Genomic DNA, 20,376 nt, shown 5'->3' with positions numbered 1-20,376 from the left:
ACGCGGTTTTCAAAGGCTTTCCATCCATGGATCAGGCTATAAACTTCTTACTAGCCAGTTCAACATTGTCATCCTGCAATCAAATACCAGTCTATCTAAGAAACAAGATAAATAAAGGCAACAGTAGTTTACCGGTGTTTAAAAGTCATAAATCGATTGAGAGAAAACAAATCCGGGTTACAAACCATACCGAGGAAAACACATCAACTATAAGAGGAAATCAATAGAACAATAGGAACACCGATGTGCAACAAAAACAAACGCCAACACACATAGAAACGAACCATTTGACAACAACCGCCACACTCCTGACTTGGTACAGAACATTTTAAGATAAAATGGAGGGCTGAACCTGGCTTCATGGCATGCCAAACCTCAGCTCCATGACAATGCCAAAAACATCGCTAAAACACTACGTGACAGAAACACAGCACAAACACACGCAAGAACATTCATAACAGAGAAACGCACAAACAAACAATACAACAGTTGACACAACATGCAAACCACAGAACAACAACGAACATATTTCATCAACGAAAACACCACAGGATATCAAAAACAGTCACGCGCTTACGTAATTAACATGCAATCTCGAACTTTATACAATTATTTCCACAATATTGGTCCAACGATTTTCATGACAATAATGGTATGGAAATTTTATAAAATTGACAGTAAATGCGAATCTGATAGACCATATTTTGATAGCAAAATTGAAAACATAGTAAAAAACAAACACCAGAATATAGACCAGAAAATTCTTAGCCTAAGTAAGGAGAATGCAACTCCCAAAGCTAAAGTTAGAAAATGAGAAAAAATTGTGCTTGTTAACACAGAAATTTGACAATATAACTCAGACACAGAACAGTCTAACTGAAGCCTTAGACAAGATCAGCGACAAAACCTACGGAAATGACTGATACATAGAAAAATAGATGTAAAGCCATGCTTATATATGCACGATCAAATGAGACAAAAAGGGACGATGAAAATAACAATCACGTGTCACACAAGAATAACACAAAAAGCACTAGACAAACATCAAGCCGATTAGATAATAACATCAGACAACATACACTGGAGAACACATATCCAATTGATACACAGAACAGATTTCAACCGCAATTATTGGATGAAGACAATATATCTGTAATCTCGGACAATATTAAACCTATCAGTGCTACCAAATCACTAAAACAAGTAGCTGTAGTAGGAAACTTGCACATCAGAAACTTAAGAACAAACTATCTACTAAATGGATGTGAAGTCAGCAAGTTTAACGTATATTGAAGAAGCTAAGGATAAGTTAAGTGAATGTGAACAACTATTTGACAGTGTCTTTATTCATACTTTCACCAAGGATCTAAGGAAGCTTGACCCAGAATCATGCGTCAACTTATGCAAAAGAGGGACGAAAGATACCAGAGGGACAGTCAAACTCATAGATCGAAAACAAACTGACAACGCCATGGCCAAAAATAAAAAGACAAACAGACAAATAATAGTACAGATGACACAACATAGAAAACTAAAGACTAAGCAACACGAACCCCAAGGATATAGTTGATGACATTAAAGGCAAACACGCAAACATCAAAATTGTTTTTCCACTCCCATTCTTAACATTTAAAGACAGATCACTCAATGAAAAGATAAAAAATTACATAACACTTATTCAATATTCTTTCATGAACGTTAGTTTTGTGTCAATATGTGAGAATCAAGGTCTTTGTATTCGGGGGGACCCAATCAGAAATATTTTCTCTTCAGATGGAATCCATTTGTCAAATGAAAGGTTAAAAATTTTTGCAGCCAATATCAAGTCTTCAGTTGGCAAATGTCTAAAATTAGACCTTAGGCAGGTAATAAGCAAGGTTGATTCAAGTGCTAGAAATGGTTATAGACCCACACATAGAGATAACCGGCGTCACTATTAGAAAAATGCTAGACACAATGAAAGTGCTGATATATTCCAATCTGGTACCCCTGTTCCTTATGGCTATCACCCGGGCTATATGTTCCCCTATTTTCAACCCCCATATCAGTCCTAAGTAAGATATGTATCATATACATGTATGTATATATATGCATTTTTTATTTTTATGTATTTTCATTTGAACTGACAAACCCAACAGTTGTACAAGTATTTGTTATTTTACATACATGTAGTATGTTAAAAAAGAAAAAAAGAAGAGAAATAGAAAATAGGCATTTCATTTGCCCAGCTTACTTTTTAAAGAAAATTCAAGAACTTTACAGAGAATTTTTAAAGAAAATTCAGATATTTTTATTTTTCTGTTAGCAAATTACATTTTTACAGTATGTAGTTTAAATCAGTCTTACAATTATTTTACATGTATGCACATGTACACATAATTAGTTCAATAATAAGCATTTACCATGTATATATTATCATGATTATACAATCTAAACTTTCTGTAACTGAAACATGTGGTGCAAGAGGCAGCATCCCAACAAGAAAAATAATTAATATCTTGACAAATTGATAAATTAAAGAGACTCAAAATCTGTTTCCCCAATTTTTAAATATCATTATAACTTAAACACATTATCATATAACATATCTTTAAAAAAAAGATCCACATTTTCTTATGTGTAATACAGCATTTCAAGTGTTCAGCTACAGAAACAAATTTGAGTTATCTCCCATTGTATGTAATACAACTTTATATGTTAGAGTACATGTTGCAAGTCAACATTATATTACTTTTTGTTCATTTTTATTTTTATAAAAATGAACAGGGTATGGTTTACCTTTCAATTAAGCCTTTATATTGATCACATTATAATGTCATACAAAAGAAGTTTACACTCAGGTTGTTGGAATATTAATGGTTTTAAACACAAGGGATACAACAAATACAGTGATCCTAGGTTCATCAAAGAATTGAGTAATAAAGATGTAATTTGTTTACAGTAAAAACACTGCTCCTTTGAGGATTCAATATCGTTACAAGGATTTAATTCTGTTAATTTGATACGACCAAAATCAAAGCGCACTAGCAAAAGATCAGGAGGTTTATCAATTTTAGTTAAAAACGAAATTAAATCAGGGGTAAAATTTATCGAACATTCAAATAATGACTACATATGGTTAAAGTTGAGTAGCTCCTTTTTTAATCTCACAGAAGATGTATATTTGTGTTTCAATTATGACCCCCCTGAAAATCTTACATCCATTCTTTAAATGACAATATATTTGACCTTACAGAAAAAGATATTGCAAGATACTCAACATTAGGGAAAATTATATTAGCAGGAGACTTGAATGCAAGAACTGGGACTGGTGAACTTGACTTTATAGATAATGATTGCTAAGATAATCTTCTGCCCTTATATGATAATTACAACCCTGATTATGATATATCAGTCCGTCATAGTAAAGACGTGCACATATCTACCCGTGGGAAATTATTAAATGATATTTGTGTGCAGACGGGTCATCGAATCCTGAATGGCAGAACCAGAGGGGATTTCATTGGACAATTAATTTGCCATAATCCTTGCGGGAGCAGTGTAGTTGACTACTTTATAGTATCAGAGGACGTATTAGATAAACATTATAAAGTTGCATTTTTTAAAGTTCATAACTTTTTAGCTGATCTTTCTGATCACAGTCAGGTCTCTTTAAGTTAAATATTGACATGAAATTCCCTGTACTAGATACTCAGAGTGAACACTCTCAGATAACTCCTCCTAGATATATTTGGAATAAGGAGTCTGCATTAAAATTTCAAACAGCTGTGACCTCCAATGATATACAAGGAAAAATATCAAACTTTTTTGTCCAAATGAGTTACAACCAAAAGGGGATAACTATTTTTTCCAAATGTGGAAAGATCTAGTTATTTAAAAATTACATGTTAAATTTTGTAAATATTCTCTACATGTACCTAAAAGATCAACTAACCTAGCAGTGATAGGAAAGTTGGGGCGATAACCCCTATCTCTTGAGGTTATTCTTAATATGACTAAATTTTGGGTCAGACTTTCAGAACAAAATAACTCCCTCATTTAAGAAGCATTTGAAGAGTCAAAAATTGTATCTTAAAAATGTAACGACAATTGGTTGGGTAGCATTTATTCATTATTTAAATATCTTAGTTTAACCCCAGAATATTTGTTAAATCACAAATCTTATATAAAGTCAATTATCATTAAAAAACTCAGAATGAAATATGATGAAATTTGGTTTAATCAATTAAATAATGACAAACCTGGCATGGCGCAAGGATATGAATTAAGAACTTATAGACTATTTAAAAATAACATTGGCCTTGAAAAATATTTACTGTTAAATAATTGTAAAACAATAAATGAGTTAACCAAATTTAGAATCAGTGCCCATGAACTTGAAATAGAAAAGGGAAGACACAAAGGAATACCCCCAGACAAAAGATTTTGTAAATGATGTAATAATGACATTGTTGAAGATGAAATTCATTTTCTTCTTCAATGTCCATTACTTAAAACTGAAAGGTCCAGTTTCAATTTAGATTTATCTTCTAAATTTACCAATTTTAAATTTCTAAATGACCAATCAAAACTTGTATGGTTAATGTCAAAGGAAGATCCATTGGTTAATAACATAATGATAAAATTAATAGATAGTTTGATAAAGACTAGAAGAGCAAAATTAAGTAATAAAACATGATTAGCACCAGCTCTTCTTTCAATAATACAACAGTACTGATTGTGTTCACTCACTCATTATCTTTGGGAATACACTGTGTTTGTTGTCTCCCTTTTCATATACATAGTTTCAGTTTTATTGTCATGTATTGTAATTTCAAATAGTTCAATAAAAAAAAATTATTTGTACACTTTAATTTAAACTGTAATTTTTAATTTTAAACTGTAATTGTATTGCTCCTCGGGGCGTCTTGATTGACAAATAAAAAATTGTTGTTGTTGTTGTTATGCATAAGAACATATATAGATAAATCGTACCAATGCTTTTTACTTATAAATAGAAGTAGACAATTTGAAAAGTATATATTAAAATGTAAAGAAGGGGACGTAGACTACAAAGCAATCCATGTCAAATAAAGTGTTGCATCAAATCTCAAGGAAAATATTGTGAAAATCCATGGATGGCACCAGCGGAATTCGAACCCTCAATCTCGGGATCTAAAAGCAGCGCCAAAGATGATCTTCCCTAACCAGTGAGACTACATTTATACAAGACAAAGTTACAATTATTTTTTTAACAAAAATAATAGGTTATTTTATTATTTTATCATTTCGCGATAAAAGTACAGCGGAGGGCTTACAAGTATTGTATCGTCAACCGCCAGAAACACGACAGAGACTTCTGCATTGATTGGTATCTATAAACGTTGTTCAATAATTAAAATCAGGAACGATAACTCATAACGTAATGTCATTTGGTATCGTGTGACCTTAAATATTTGAACATCAATTACACGTAATTGGACCACTTTAGAGAGACTCTAGAAATAAGACACGACATTCAAGATAGAAAACACATATCTTTTAATGTTTATTTTTACTTATACGCTTACATTTTGTTCAAGATTTTATTTTTGGAATAACCATCTTTAATTATTGTCAGTTTATATATTCATTGGCATCTTATCTATATTTTTATAATTACAAGTTACTAGTATTTAAAAATATCGCACTTTTTCGGTTAAGTATAGACTTTTACCGTATTTGCTTGTCCAAAAAAGTATACTTTAATAACTAACTATGTAATAAACCTCTTAAAAATCCTTAAAGGTATTCATTATAAAATTTTCTTATAGCAAATATAAAAAATTCTAAGGTTATTGATAATCAGATTTAAATTTAAAACAAACTGCAAGTTTGACATTAAACTTGATAACTTTTCTTATGGCAATTAATTTATATTTCGCACTCAAGAAATATTTCAGTTTTTGTTTTTATATTTAATGTTTTTCAGTTTAATAATTTTATGCATTTATAAATATATTTGTTTTTATATATTTTTCAAGTTTTTCGTTGTTTTTTTTTTTTTTTTGTGTGTGTCAAAGAACAGTCGTTGGTTCATGTTTGTCATATTTGTTTTTCGTAAATTGTTTTGTTATGAATTAGGCCGTTAGTTTTCTCAATTGAATTGTTTCAGTGAATGAGGGCGACCTCTCCGACAGATATTACGTTTAACTTTCTATCGAGATGACTTAATAAAAAAAAAATCAACCATTCCAAATAATTAAAGATTTTTTTTCCAAATTGTGTTTTGTTACTATGTCATATTTGTTTTTCGTTCATTGTTTTGTACATAAATCAGGCTGTTAGTTTTTTGTCGTTTGACTTGTTATACATTTGCCATTTCTGGGCCTTTTAAAGGTGACTATGCAGTATTGGCTTTGCTAACTGAGAGTCTCATTGGCAATCATACCACATCTTCTTATTTTTATATTTTGCTTCTGTTTGAAAACGAAATTAAGCTTCGGATTCTTGAGAATTTAATAATACATTACAACCAACAAAACTAATGTATTATAAGATATTTAAGAACTTACCATAGCTGATTTTTACCAACCTCATATTGTAAAAAGTATTTGAACAATAGGTGTCATTGACTGCATCGACAGTACCCATTACGGGCGGAAGTATATAATTGTCTAAACTATCTATGTTAATAAACAGTTTTGATGTTAACACTTATACAGACAGCACTGAATTGTCTTATTGGCATTCAAAAGTAAAATAACAAAAATACCCAACTCCAAGGAAAATTCGAAACGGAAAGTCCCTTATCAAATGGCAAAATCAAAATTCAAACACATCAAACGAATATAAAACAACTGCAATATTCCTGACTTGGTACAGGCATTTCCTTGTGTAGAAAATGGTGGATTAAAATGGTTTCATAGGTAGCCAAACCTCTCACTTGTATGACAGTCGCATAGAATTCCATTATATGGACAACAATGTGTGAGAAAATTTATCAGACATATTAGGTAAAACTGTCAAAAAATTTACTATAGCACAAAAACACAATGGCGGGATGTGTAAATACCCAGCCACGGTAAAAGGATATTATCAAAAATGTACTTAACATTAAAGGTTAGGAATATACAAAGACAAATAAAAAAAAACACTATAACACGTATTCAAGATGATCAACAACGTCAGTACCTAGAATCTATTTTTCAAGACTATCAATTATTATTTGTGAAGTTGATACGGAATATTTATCAACAAGGTCTTGGTATCATTCGATGGACATTTTTAGAAAAAGGACGAGATGTTCTTTGAAATAACCCTGCAGGTTCATCAACTTTCTGCGCAAACACTGGTGACGTTTTTTAAAGTCTAAGTAGCAGCTGCAAGCTCTTGAATACCAAATTAGATGGGAAATGTACATATGTAGGCGAAGTTGGTATATTGCTGCTAAGGTGGGGGAAATTTATAATTTTAAAGTGTTTATACTTTTCACCCTTGAAAAATACAGATGATCTGTAGTTTAAAGGCGCTATCTGCGCCAATCATCCTTCAAGAAACGATTCACATCTATGTAAACAACCTCATATATCTCAGCTAAAATTTGTTTGATTAAAGCCCTACGTTTACATTGTTAGAGATACCAAAAACCTTTGAATAATTTCAAACAAAATTGATTCGGTATCATCATCTTAAGTATGCAATACTATCAAAGAACTTGTTATTAACTTTTGTAATAAAGCTTATGAAAATAATGGTATTAAATTTTTTTGGAGTGTTGAAAATTCTTGAGGTTTTAGATAAAATACATGCTTTTGGTGGTCCTTTTAAATCTGTTGACAGTTATGATTTTTCTACTCTCTATACTACACTTCCACACAATCTTATCAAGAAAAAGTTTTCATATTTAATTAAATGGTCTTTTGAAAAATCTCATTACAAATGTATTTGCTGTAACTCGTGACTAAAAAGGAAAGTATGCTAGATACACTTACTGGAAATGTGAAGATATGATTGAAGCTTTAAATTTTCTCCTGGACAACATATATGTACGCTTCTGCGATAAAGTGTATCGACAAGTAGTAGGTATTCCTATGGGCACTAACTGCGCCCCTTTAATAGCAGATTTATTCCTGTATTGCTATGAATCTCAGTTTATTACCAAACTCAGTAAAGACACGTCATTGTTACATTTGGTTGATACATTCAACAATACCTTCCGTTATCTAGATGATATTTTTTCGTTAAATAATCCAGAGTTCTCTAAATATCTGACCGAAATTTACCCAAAGGAACTTACTTTATCTAAATCTAACATAAACAGCAGTAGTTGTCCTTTTCTAGATTTGAACATTTCAATCTCTAAAGGAATACTCCATACGAAAATTTACGACAAAAGAGACGACTTTTCATTCCCTATTGTTAGTTTTCCTTTTTTAGACGGCGATGTTCCTTTGGCTCAATCATACGGTGTTTATATATCCCAACTCGTTCGTTATGCCCGTGTGTGTAGTTATGTCATAGATTTTAACGAACGTAATCAATGCATCACTGGTAAATTATTAAGTCAGGGATTTCGTTACCATAAATTACGTAGAACTTTTACTAAGTTCTTCCATAGATACAAAGATTTGATTAGTAAATTTGGCTGTACCTGTAGAAAACTGATTAAAAACGGTATTTCACATCCTAAATTTTACGATAATATTGTACTTAAAGCGCGGAAATCACTATGTGATCCGTTTAAACTCATCGAACCTTTAAACAAACTTATTAGTAAAGGTTATCTTACCAATGTTGTAATTAGATCTTTGAATATAGTTTACATTGGCACTAATATCGATTTTGTCATCAGTAAATTAAAACATAACTAAATTTGTATTCTTTTCAAACGGGATGTATAAAGACACACCCACGATTATTTTGATCTATAAAGAGGTTAAACTCCTAACTATCCTACTGTCTGTCGATACATTTATATTTGGCATTGAACAAGTCATGTCTTCTTTGACTGTCCATGACGTTAAAATACTAAATCCCTGGGAAGTGTTTTAGTTGATTTTAGTCTCTGATGCATGATTTTTTATTATTAATTGTTTTGGCTTTTAACTAGCTGTCAGTAACTGCGAGTACTCTCAAATCGTACTTTCTTGTTTATTTGACCTGTTGATACTAATTGTAATGCTTTTTTGTTATTTCATGTTATTCAGGGTTATATCTGGTCTATATACCAGCTTTGATAAGTGTTTGGTATTACTATAAATTTTCACTTCGTACTATGAACATCAAAATTATTTATTTTGTAAAAATATTTCCTTTCTCTATTGGAACTGTACACGTATACCTAACAACAAAATTATTTTCATTTACCTGTGTTTATATTAATTGCAATGGCTGATATTTTTGTTCGAGCATATTGTTTTTCTTAAATTGTTTAACATTTCATACCGGTACAACATGTTACTTTTATTATTCTTCCCTTAGTTTATTTATTTTGTATTTACATTGTATCATAGGTCAAATTTATTTGTTCAGTGTATGTTCACTGGTGTTAATATGTCCTTTGATTGAGTTAAGCTATTTCAGTTAATATTTTATTGTGTGTCTTTCTATGTTGTGATGTTACACTATTGTTTCAGAAAAAGGGTGAAGGTTTGGTACCATTAAAACGTTTATACCCGCTGCATTTGTTTGCACCTGTCCTAAGTCAGGAATCTGATGTTCAGTAGTTCTCGTTTGTTGATGTGGATCATAAGTGTTTCTCGTTTCTCGTTTTTTATATAGATTAGACCGTTGGTTTTCCCGTTTGAATGGTTTTACACTAGTAATTTTTGGGGCCTTTTATAGCTTACTGTTCGGTGTGAGCCAAGGCTCCGTGTTGAAGACCGTACTTTGACCTATAAAGGTTTACTTTTATAAATTTTGACTTAGATGGGGAGTTGTCTCATTGGCACTCATACCACATCTTCTTATATCTATATACTTGTTCTCTATTAATGACCTTCTGCCAATGATACAAACGCCGTTGGGTATTCATCACATCCGCACGAAACTTTATTCACTGCTCCAAAACGTTTTTCTCTGTACAACTTATGTTTGGAAACCAATAATACTGACCCCCATTCAAAATTATATTCTTCCTTTATATCATATAATTTCACAATTCTCAGCATTGCATAAGAATTTTTCATATTGTCGCGTATGGAGGAAAAAATGCTACCGTGATTTCCTGTACTGAAGATAGCAAGGAAAATCAAAATCGATTATCGCACTGTTTTAAATATTTTGACAAGTACATTTTCTTTTTCACCAGGAATTCATATACTTCACCGAATTCAGGCGTTATAGTTCTCTTCATTTCAATGAAAATCAACGAATAAAAGCAACAGTAGTATACCGCTGTTCAATAGTCATAATTCGATAAAGCAAAAACAATTCCGGGTAACAAACTAAACCGAGGGAAACCAATCAACTATAAGAGGAAACAACGGAAAAACAGAAACACTGAACTACAACAAAAGAAAATGCCAACATACATAGAAACGGACTGTGTGATAACAACTGCCATATTCCTGACTTAGTATTGGACATTTTAAGACAAAACGGTGGGATGAACCTGGTTTTTTGGCTAGGCTAAACATCTGCAGAAATTTTCTATCTCATAAATCATGTATGGTGGCATACACGATGTAACACGGATTCAAAGACCAAAACGAGTGTTTGTGGAAAGTTGTACCTTATTTGATATTAAGTTATAACATAGAACTAAATAATCAAATAACAAGTGCACATTTGAACAAATTGAATTATCTTACTTTTGCTAAAGATTGTTTCAAAAACTACGACTATACCAACTGTTACTGAAAATTTGTAAAAACGCACCTATTTTTGGAGAACTGGCGGACATGCAGAAAAATATTTATTAAGAAACATGCTTATAACGATTATGCAATAGGGCCATAAAAATAGCTATGAGTATTTTCATTCTTAATAAATATATCAAGTTTTACTCACATATAGCCAAATTTATCTTTTTTTCAAAGCATATTATAAAATATTTTGTATTAAAAAGTTAAAAAAAAAGAATTGTAGTAAAGTTATACGTAAATCTCTAGATGTGTACAGTTGACGATATAAGATTCCTTTTTTTCAAATAGAAAGCATGATTGTTCATTTAAAACATAACACAGTCATCATCGGATTCAACTTCTTTACTATAATCGTATTCTGGATGCAAATCACGACCACATGCATATCATGGTGGACCATTATTTGGTTCACAAACTCTATCATGTTCCAAACTTGTTCCGTTTTTATTATAGTTCTTTAGTCTCTCCATTCCTGCCATTTACCTTTATCATGCATTATTTGACATTTCATCTTTGTCTCATTTATTAGTACTCTGAATGCCGGGCAGTTAACCCAGTTATGCAGCCCACATCGTCCGTCTGTGCCAGAAGGAGTAATTTGCTGATTACCAGTCATTACACTCCGTCCACAATATAACATATCTGTAATAGGTCCTATCTTTGGATTATAGTCATTTCCTATGCATGGTCGGAAACCATATTGAGAGCAACTTTATCCAACTCACTCATCTGTTTGTTTGGGGATGTTCAAGATTTCAATCTCCAGACTATGTTCCCATTTTACAGCTGCTCAATATCCTCGTCCTCATGGTACATCATAACGCTAAATGGATCGAATCCAATATACAATGATATAACATCAACTGTCACCCAGAACTGTTGTCTGTCAGACTTTTTCCGTGTGGAGAGAGGCTGTAGACAGGGGGATCCTTTGTCTCCTTACCTTTTCTTGCTATGTGCAGAAATATTAGGCATTTTAGTAAGAAGTAGTGATGAGATAAAGGGTATTACGATAGATGATTCAGAGTATATCTTGTCTCAATATGCAGACGACACATCACTTATTTTAGATGGGTCGCCTCCCTCACTGGATGCATCTCTCCGTATATTACAATTCTATGCTGAGATATCAGGACTGATAATTAATTTAGACAAAACAAACGTTTTATGGATAGGTAATAAAAGACACAGTCAAGACAAAATATGTGTAAAGTGGGGACTGAAGTGGGGTTCCAGTACCTTCAAATTATTGGGTATCACTTTCTGTGTTGATTTAGATAGAATGTTAAAACTAAATTATGCTCCTCGCATACAAGAAATAGAAAAAATATTACAAAAATGGTCACTTACCCCGTTTGGTAAAATAAGAATTATAAAGTCGCTAATTATATCAAAATTCAATCATCTGTTCCTGTCCATCCCAGGTCCAGATGATAATATGATACGTCAACTTAATAGTAAAATTTATTCATTCATTTGGGATGATAAGCCTGACAAGATAAAGCGGGATCTTCTATGTCAAGAATACTACAGAGGGGGCCGAAAAATGATTAATTTGAGAAATTTTATACAAGGGTTAAAATTTTCTTGATTTTAGAAAAACATATTTCCTCAAAATATGTAAGTGTGGAAGAACACAACTTGCACTGGAACCCCTGGGCTAAGGTCACTGATTTAATTTAAATCCATAGACATATGTGTGTATATGAGTATTTGAAAGTATATGTATACTGTTATACCATATGCATGTACATATGTGTTCTTGCACTACTATTACTATTATTATTATATTAATGAAAATGTTATTACTATACTTAATCAATAGATTTCACACTTTTATACCATAGTATGCTTATTATGCTTATTTATTTCACTTGCTTGATTATTGTGCCACAAGATAAATATATGTTGATACCTGTAAATTCATGAAGAAAAAAGAAATTATAAAAAAAAAAGAAAAAAAAAATATCTTCAAGATAACGGTAATTGTTGTTGAATTTATCAATTTAGCGGAATTTAGACGGTTCTTTACCGAGTTTGGCAACAGCATAGGAACAAGTCTGCTATTAAAGGGGCACCATTGGTGTTTATAGGAAAACATACCTTTCGATAAACTTTTTTGGCGAAACGTACATAAATTTTGTCAAGGAGAAAATTTACGGCTAGTTTATTGATTGACAACATATTTGATACGTTTGAAGGACGTGTTTTACAAGAAATAATCTGCATACCAATGGAACCAACTGTGTTCCTCTTCTTGCCGACTTGTTCCTTTATTCATACAAGGCTGAATTCATTCAGGAGCTTCTTAGGGAAAATGAAAAGAAGCTAGTATTATCCTATAACTTTATTTTCCGCTATATAGATGATATCCTCTCACTACATAATTAAAAGTTTGGTGACTTTGAAGAACGCATCTATCCCATCGAACTTGCAATAAAGGATACAACTGATGCAGCTAAGTATGCCTCATATTTTGACGTACATGTAGACATTGACAATGAGTGCTGGTTAAGGACAAAAGTTTACAACAAAAGAGATGATTTCAGCTTTCCAATTGTGAACTTCCCATTTTTATTCCAGAGCGCCTGAAAAGGGAGTATATATATCTTCCAGTTAATACGATATTCCAGGGCTTGCGTTTCCTATCATGATTTACCTGATTTCCTTGAAAGAGGGTTGCTCCTCAGAAGGAAGCTATTAAACTAAGAAATCCAAGTGGTGAAGTTGAAATCATCCCTCCCAAAATTTTATCGACGCCATCACGAGTTGGTTTACCGTTACGGAATATCTGTTTCACAGATGATGACGAAAATGTTCCAATCGTCGTAACCACAATCCCGCCCTTCTTTTCCCGAATGTCACCTACCAAATAAGACTTTTCATCGGGTTTGTACTTACATGAGCAAAACGACGAGTGCCACATGTGGAGCGGGATCTGCTTACCCTTCCGGAGCACCTGAGATGACCTCTAGATTTGGTGGAGTTCGTGTTGCCCAGTCTTCAGTTTTCTATGTTGTGTTTTGTATACTGTTGTTTGTCTTTTAGTCTTTTTCTTTTAGTGCCATGGCGTTGTCAGTTGATTTTCTACTTATAAGTTTCAATGTCCCTTTGGTGTCTTTCGCATCTCTTTAAATGAGTTAAAAATATTAGAACAAGTTATGATCCTTATGACATGCAAATTCTTATAGCACAGGGTTTTGTCTTCCAAATGATATATAATCTAGCTGTATGGTCGGCTGGGATATTAAGTAAAAAAGATAGTTACTTTAAAGACAGTTTAGAAATGATAAATCATTGTGTAAGACATGTATAATATCAGGATTATTTAACCTTCTTTGTATTTCATAGTCTTCTTGAAGTATTTAAAGTTATCACCTATTGTTTATATTATCAACATATCAGATTTAAACTATATTACTGATAGTTAATTTATTTTAACAATGTTATTTGACTTTGGTCCAAAACTAAATGAATGTTGAAATCAATGTTTATGTACCTTGTCTATACAGTGTCTATATGCCTTTTAATTTCTTTGTTGAATTAGTTATTTGTTTTTATAGTGATTAAGATTATAATACAATGTTGACAGCTGTACCCCAATTTTTGACAATTTTACCTATTATGTCTGTTTGCTTTGCTCACACATTGTTGTTCATATAATGGAATTCTATGCGACTGTCATACGAGTGAGAGGTTAAGCTAGCTATAAAACCAGGTTTAAGCCACCATTTTCTACTTGAGGAAATGCCTGTACCTAGTCAGGAATATTACAGTTATTTTCAATTCGTTTGATGTGTTTGAGCTTTTGATTTTGCCATTTTATAAAAGACTTTCCGTTTTGAATTTTCCTTGGAGTTTGGTATTTTTGCTTATTTTACTTCCCGATTACCCGCTATCAAACGTGTATACACAAAACCCCTGAGTAAGACGTTTAAAGGTAAAAAAAATAACCTGTTATGTAGATATATAAAAATAAGAAGGGTACCAACATTATGTATTAACTCATTTATGTCACGTTGCAGACAAAAATCAACTATTCACCGAAATAGTATCTATCGTAAAGGTAAAAGAGGGGCGAAAGATACCAAAGGTACATTAAAACTCATAAGTCGAAAATAAACTGACAACGCCATGGCTAAAAAAAAAGACAAAAAGACAAACAATAGTAAACAAAACACAACATAGAAAACTAAAGACTGAGCAAAACGAACCCCACTAAAAACTTGGGGTGGTCTTAGGCTCTCTGGAAGAGTAAGGTAAAGGTATGAGATACTTTCACATGTAAAGTTTTACCGTGCATCTAGTAGGAAACTACTTTTGGTGTTGTCAAGGAAAGATAATTCCTATTACAAGAAATATTGTTTGACCTCCTCTACGAATTGATGAAAACAAATCTTTGACTAAAGAATAATTTTAAGTAATTGACCTTAATATTGATCATTTCTTACGCATCTGGTGCACAAAAATTGGTACTGTCAAAATTATTCATGAACAAATAAGTTGTACCATCAAATTAACTTATTGAAATATTTTACCCCATTATATATGCCATCCATGCATAACTTCGATAATCTTAACTGAAACATATACACAAGCTGACATGTATTTTCTTCATATTGCATTGCGTATGTTACAACTAGATAGTCAAAACGTTTAGGCTAAACGATTTTGAAGGATCAGAACATGAATACAAACAATGGCGTAATGAAATGTTTTTGAGACGTCGAGAAATATTGGATTAAAATTCAAATATGGACATTGTTGAAGCTATAAAAAAAAATGAATAAACAAAAATACCGAATGGCAAGAAAAAATTATACATGGGGAAGTAGATAAAAACAAACTCTTGACCGTATAAACATGGGAAGTAGATAAAACCAAACTCTTGACCGTATAATCATGGGGAAGTAGATAAAACCAAACTCTTGACCGTATAAACAAACGGAACAAATAGAAAACAATTGTTATATTCCTCAATTAATACAGAAATATTAAAAAAAAAACACCGTTGCCTTAAACCTAGTTTTATAGTTAGCTAAAACCATCTACTTATTTGACATTGATTTATAGTTCCGTTATATTGACAAAATTGTGTGAGCAACTCAAACAGACATAATTATGTGACAATTATTGAGACCCAGTAGCCAAAATTGTGTAAATATACATAACAGATATACTACACAACTGATTTAAAAAAAAATAAAAAAATATATTTGACAAAGACATCAACAACCTCGGGAAGAGATGGATACTTTGATTCTTTTGTGGTAGGATGAGCAGCTGGGACATCCCTTTACTTATATTTTGATAACAAAAATACATAGCTTGTCATACATTTTTGAATAAAACAATATTCATATTTAGCATGATTATGCTATTTAGAGGAGAGATAAAAAGATTTGACAAATATCTGATAAATGTACAACAATGAATTTTAATTGCATCTGATTAGTTTCAGATACTTATAATTTAATTAGCAACTTTTATATATTTCATCCAAATTTATCAACCTCATCATATACTACGAAACTGAAAATAGTTCCTATTCCATCGATTCATCACTTCCACGTATTACAAAGTTAGTGGCCCCTCGAGACAGCAACTGTATCTACAAATGCTGATTGTTATAAAACCGTTGCTTATATTACTTTTGTCTGCAATCACATTTAATATATTACCTGGACAGGTTATTCAAAATATGATATATATCCAAAAAACGCTAAAACGTATGTATTCTTAATATTATACATTAAACCAAGAGTTCCAAATGGTGAAGTTGAAATCATCCCTTCGTAAATTTTACTGACGCCATCACGAGTTGGTTGACCGTTATGGAATAACCGTTCCACAGATGATATCGGATATGTTCCTTATGTCGTAACTACAATACCCTTCCCTTTTCACGAATGTGACCTACCGAATTAGTCGTTTTACCGGATTTGTAATAACATAAGCAACACGACGGGTGCCACATGTGGAGCAGGATCTGCTTACCCTTCCGGAGCATCTGAGATCACCCCAAGTTTTTGATGTGGTTCGTGTTGCTTAGTCTTTAGTTTTCTATGTTGTGTCATCTGTACTATTATTTGTCTGTTTGTCTTTTTATTTTTGGCCATGGCGTTGTCAGTTTGTTTTCGATCTATGAGTTTGACTGTTCCTCTGGTATCTTTCGTCCCTCTTTTTTAATACATGAGTGAGACTTGAAAATAATAATATACCTTTCTTTTCATTGATTGTACATTTTTTTAAAAATAACCTTTTTCAAAACAATTTGAGATAGTTAAACGACGGAATTTGAATCTTACTTATCTTTTTATTGGTAATCGTATGTGTTTATATTGACATACTTTTCGGCATCTTTCCTTTCGCACTCGTCCTGAAACCCCAATGCATGAAGTTATTCGTGTATAGTAGTTTTATCAGATCGATAGAAAGCAGAAAAACATCAAACAATAACACAGACCGGACGTGGCAGGGTATTTATCCATCCCTCATCCCTAACAACAAAAAAGACACTAAGTACAGATCTGAGAGTACTCGCAGTTACTGACAGCTAGTTTAAATATCATGTATCTAAGACTAGAAAATCAAACAGTACACATCTAACATCCAATGGATTTAGTGTAAAGACGTCATTAAAAGTCAGAGACAAACATGACCTCGTGCAATGCCAAAATATAGGTATCGACAGATTATAGTACCGTGAAAGTACATATGTGTGTAACAATAATATTAAGTATGGTTTTAATTTACTGATAAGAAAAACCAATATTTATACAAATAAAAACAATATTCAAAGATTTAATTACAGTGTTGAATTGGTAACCTTTAAGTTTATTTAAAGGATTGATAAGTTCACCCGGATCGTATCTAAATTTCTAATCTAAATAGCAAACGAGTTGGGATTGATAAACACCTTAAGACGGTGCCAAAAAAAACATCACCGTCTTAAAAATTAACAATAGGGAAAGAAAAAACATCCCTTTTTTCGTACATTTTGTGTAGAGTTTCTGGTGTAACACTGAAATATCTAAATTTAGGAAAGGACAGTTATTGCTGGTAATATTTTATTTATTTAAAGTAATTTCTTTTGGGTAAATTTCAGCAGTATATTTAAAGAATTGTTTTAAATTTGTCATTTCGGGGCCTCTTATAGCTGATTTTGTGGTATGGGTTTTACTCATTGTTGAAGGCCGTACGGTGACCTATAGTCGTTAATTTCTGTGTCATTTGGTCTCTTGTGGAGAGTTGTCTCATTGGCAATCATACCACATCTTCTTATTTTTATATAACAAAGGCAACTTTACAGCTGTTTTTGCACTTCAATATTTGAAGTGTCTAACGTCTCTGTTGTCATAATTTAAATACATGTACATTATTATAGGTTTCATAACAAGCTCTGAAAATAGGTCCAAAATATAACATATGTTTAAGCATGGAATGGGTATTAGTATGAAAAATTATCATGATCATAATTTTGTGCTTATGTCGTAAAATTTAAACAAAATAAATACAAATTAAATGATACAGTCATTTTTATCTGTTTGAACATTTCTTTTTTTTCTTTCTTAATAAGATGAGACATAATTAGAGAAGTTTATCATGTCTTCTTTGGAAGAAATACTGAAAGAAGTAAACCATCATGTAGGGGTCGGGACATAAAGTTATCCATTTTTATATAGGGAATTGGGATTTACAAGTATTCTTTATATCATATAATTTTACAATTCTCAGCATTGCATAAGAATTTTCTGATATCTTTGTGTCACAGTATAGGGGGAAAACTCGTATTTTATTTTCCATCTTGACATTCGGTTGGCCTTTTGTGCACCCTAGGGAGGTGAAGAAATGTACAATGTATGGGTACAATATATTTCTTATCAATTTATTTAGGATGAACTGCAGGGTGTTTATTTGAAATGCAAGTTTTGAGTCACATGGAAATATGTTCTTGAGAAATATTCGAAGAAGTACATCCTACTTTAAACAAGTTTTCGTATGATCATCCCACCATTTAACTTCAATTTCTAAAACAGAATAAAAAACAGTTCTAATATCCCGTACAACTGTTTTGTTCTTGTTTTTTTTTTAAAGTGGCAATTTAGAAAATGTTAGAATGTGATTCAAAGGCCAAAACGAGTGTTTGTGGAAAATTGTACTTTATTTAATATTAAGTAATAACACAGAACTAAATTATCCAATAACAAGTGCACATTTGAACAAATTAAATAATCCTTCTTTTGCTGAAGATTGTTTCAAAAACTATGATCATACCAACTGTGACTGAAAATTTGTACAAACACATATTCGTGGAGTACGGGCGGACATGCAGAAAAATATTCATTAATAAACATGCTTATAACGTATACGCAATAGATCAATAAAAATGAAAATAAAAATAAAATAAAAATAGCAGTAGAATAACCCTCTCCATCCCTGCCATTTACCTTTATCGTGACATTTCATATTTGCCCATCTATAAGTACATCCTAGGCCAGATTTCAATCTCCAGACTATATCCCCATTTTTCCAGTCGATCGATATCCTCGTCCTCAGGGTACATCATAACACTGAATGGATCGAATCACGTATTTTTGTCAACGCTTTTATCTTTGTATTGGTAATCATCGGTATTTATATATTGACATACTTATCGGCATTTTTACGTTTGAACTCGTGCTGAAATTATATGTGTATAATCAATAACATTATGATTTGATGACTTTCGAGATAGGTAGAAAGTGAAAGTAAACTAGATTCAAGTAGAAACGATTATGTAATTGTCCCAGGTTAGGGGAGGGTTGAGTGCTCACAAACATGTTTAACCCCACCACATTCTTTATGTGCCTGTCCCAAGTCCAGAGTCTGTAGTGCAGTGGTTGTAGTTGGTTTATATAATGTCTGTCATATATATATATAATATTTGTTTTGTTATGAATTAGGCCGTTAGTTTTCTCAATTGAATTGTTTCATATTTTTCATGACCGGGTCTTTTATAGCCGACTATACAGTATGGGTTTTTCTCATTGTTGAAGGCTGTACGGTTGTCTATAATTGCTTACATTGCTCATTTGAACTTTGATGAATAGTTGTCTCATTGACAATCATACCACATCTCCTTATTTTTTAAATATAAGTTTTGTGAAAATATGAGATGCAAGTACTCACTGGAATATGGGTTTATTAAGTAACCGGACATCACGAGATATATTCATTGTCCTTTTTTTATGTTAATACCAAAAGAGAACGGGTGGATTTTTGAATTTCTAAAATCTTGTCTTTCTTGAATGACGTAGAAGAATATGTTGGATTCACAGTTCTAGTGTGAATTCCTACTTCTTAGGTAGACATTTAAAGTAATCATGTTTGCATATGAGAATAATATTGTTGTTGGAGGCTTTGTCTCTGTTACAACACAAGTTAACCTCTTCTATTGCGCCTTTGCTGGTAACTTATTCAATAGCTTCAAGTATGTATCCCTAAAGCTAGGTTATGAATATTTAGGGAGAATATTCAAAAAGTATGACAGAGTTAGGTACATTCATCA

At 32.0% G+C, this 20,376-nt stretch overlaps 1 protein-coding gene across 2 annotated transcripts in view; it reads right to left on the bottom strand.

The window, feature by feature from the left end:
• LOC127725184 (uncharacterized) overlaps positions 1-19,513 on the bottom strand; it is a 31,689-nt gene extending 12,176 nt beyond the window's left edge. Inside the window, exons 1-2 of one of the 2 annotated variants that reach the window (XR_007992827.1) lie at positions 19,277-19,513; positions 10,864-11,778 (exon numbers count right to left, since the gene is read on the bottom strand). The gene's annotated coding sequence lies outside the window, so the exon portion shown is untranslated. Of the gene's footprint in view, positions 1-10,863; positions 11,779-19,276 lie in introns of those variants that run through there. The other variant, XM_052232029.1, reaches the window with a different exon arrangement.
• Positions 19,514-20,376: the final 863 nt, after the last annotated feature.

The sequence above is a fragment of the Mytilus californianus genome, unplaced genomic scaffold, assembly GCF_021869535.1.
Source record: "Mytilus californianus isolate M0D057914Y unplaced genomic scaffold, xbMytCali1.0.p SCAF_15, whole genome shotgun sequence".
NCBI classification, from domain to species: Eukaryota; Metazoa; Mollusca; class Bivalvia; order Mytilida; family Mytilidae; genus Mytilus; species Mytilus californianus.
This window is presented reverse-complemented; position numbering and strand designations above follow the sequence as displayed.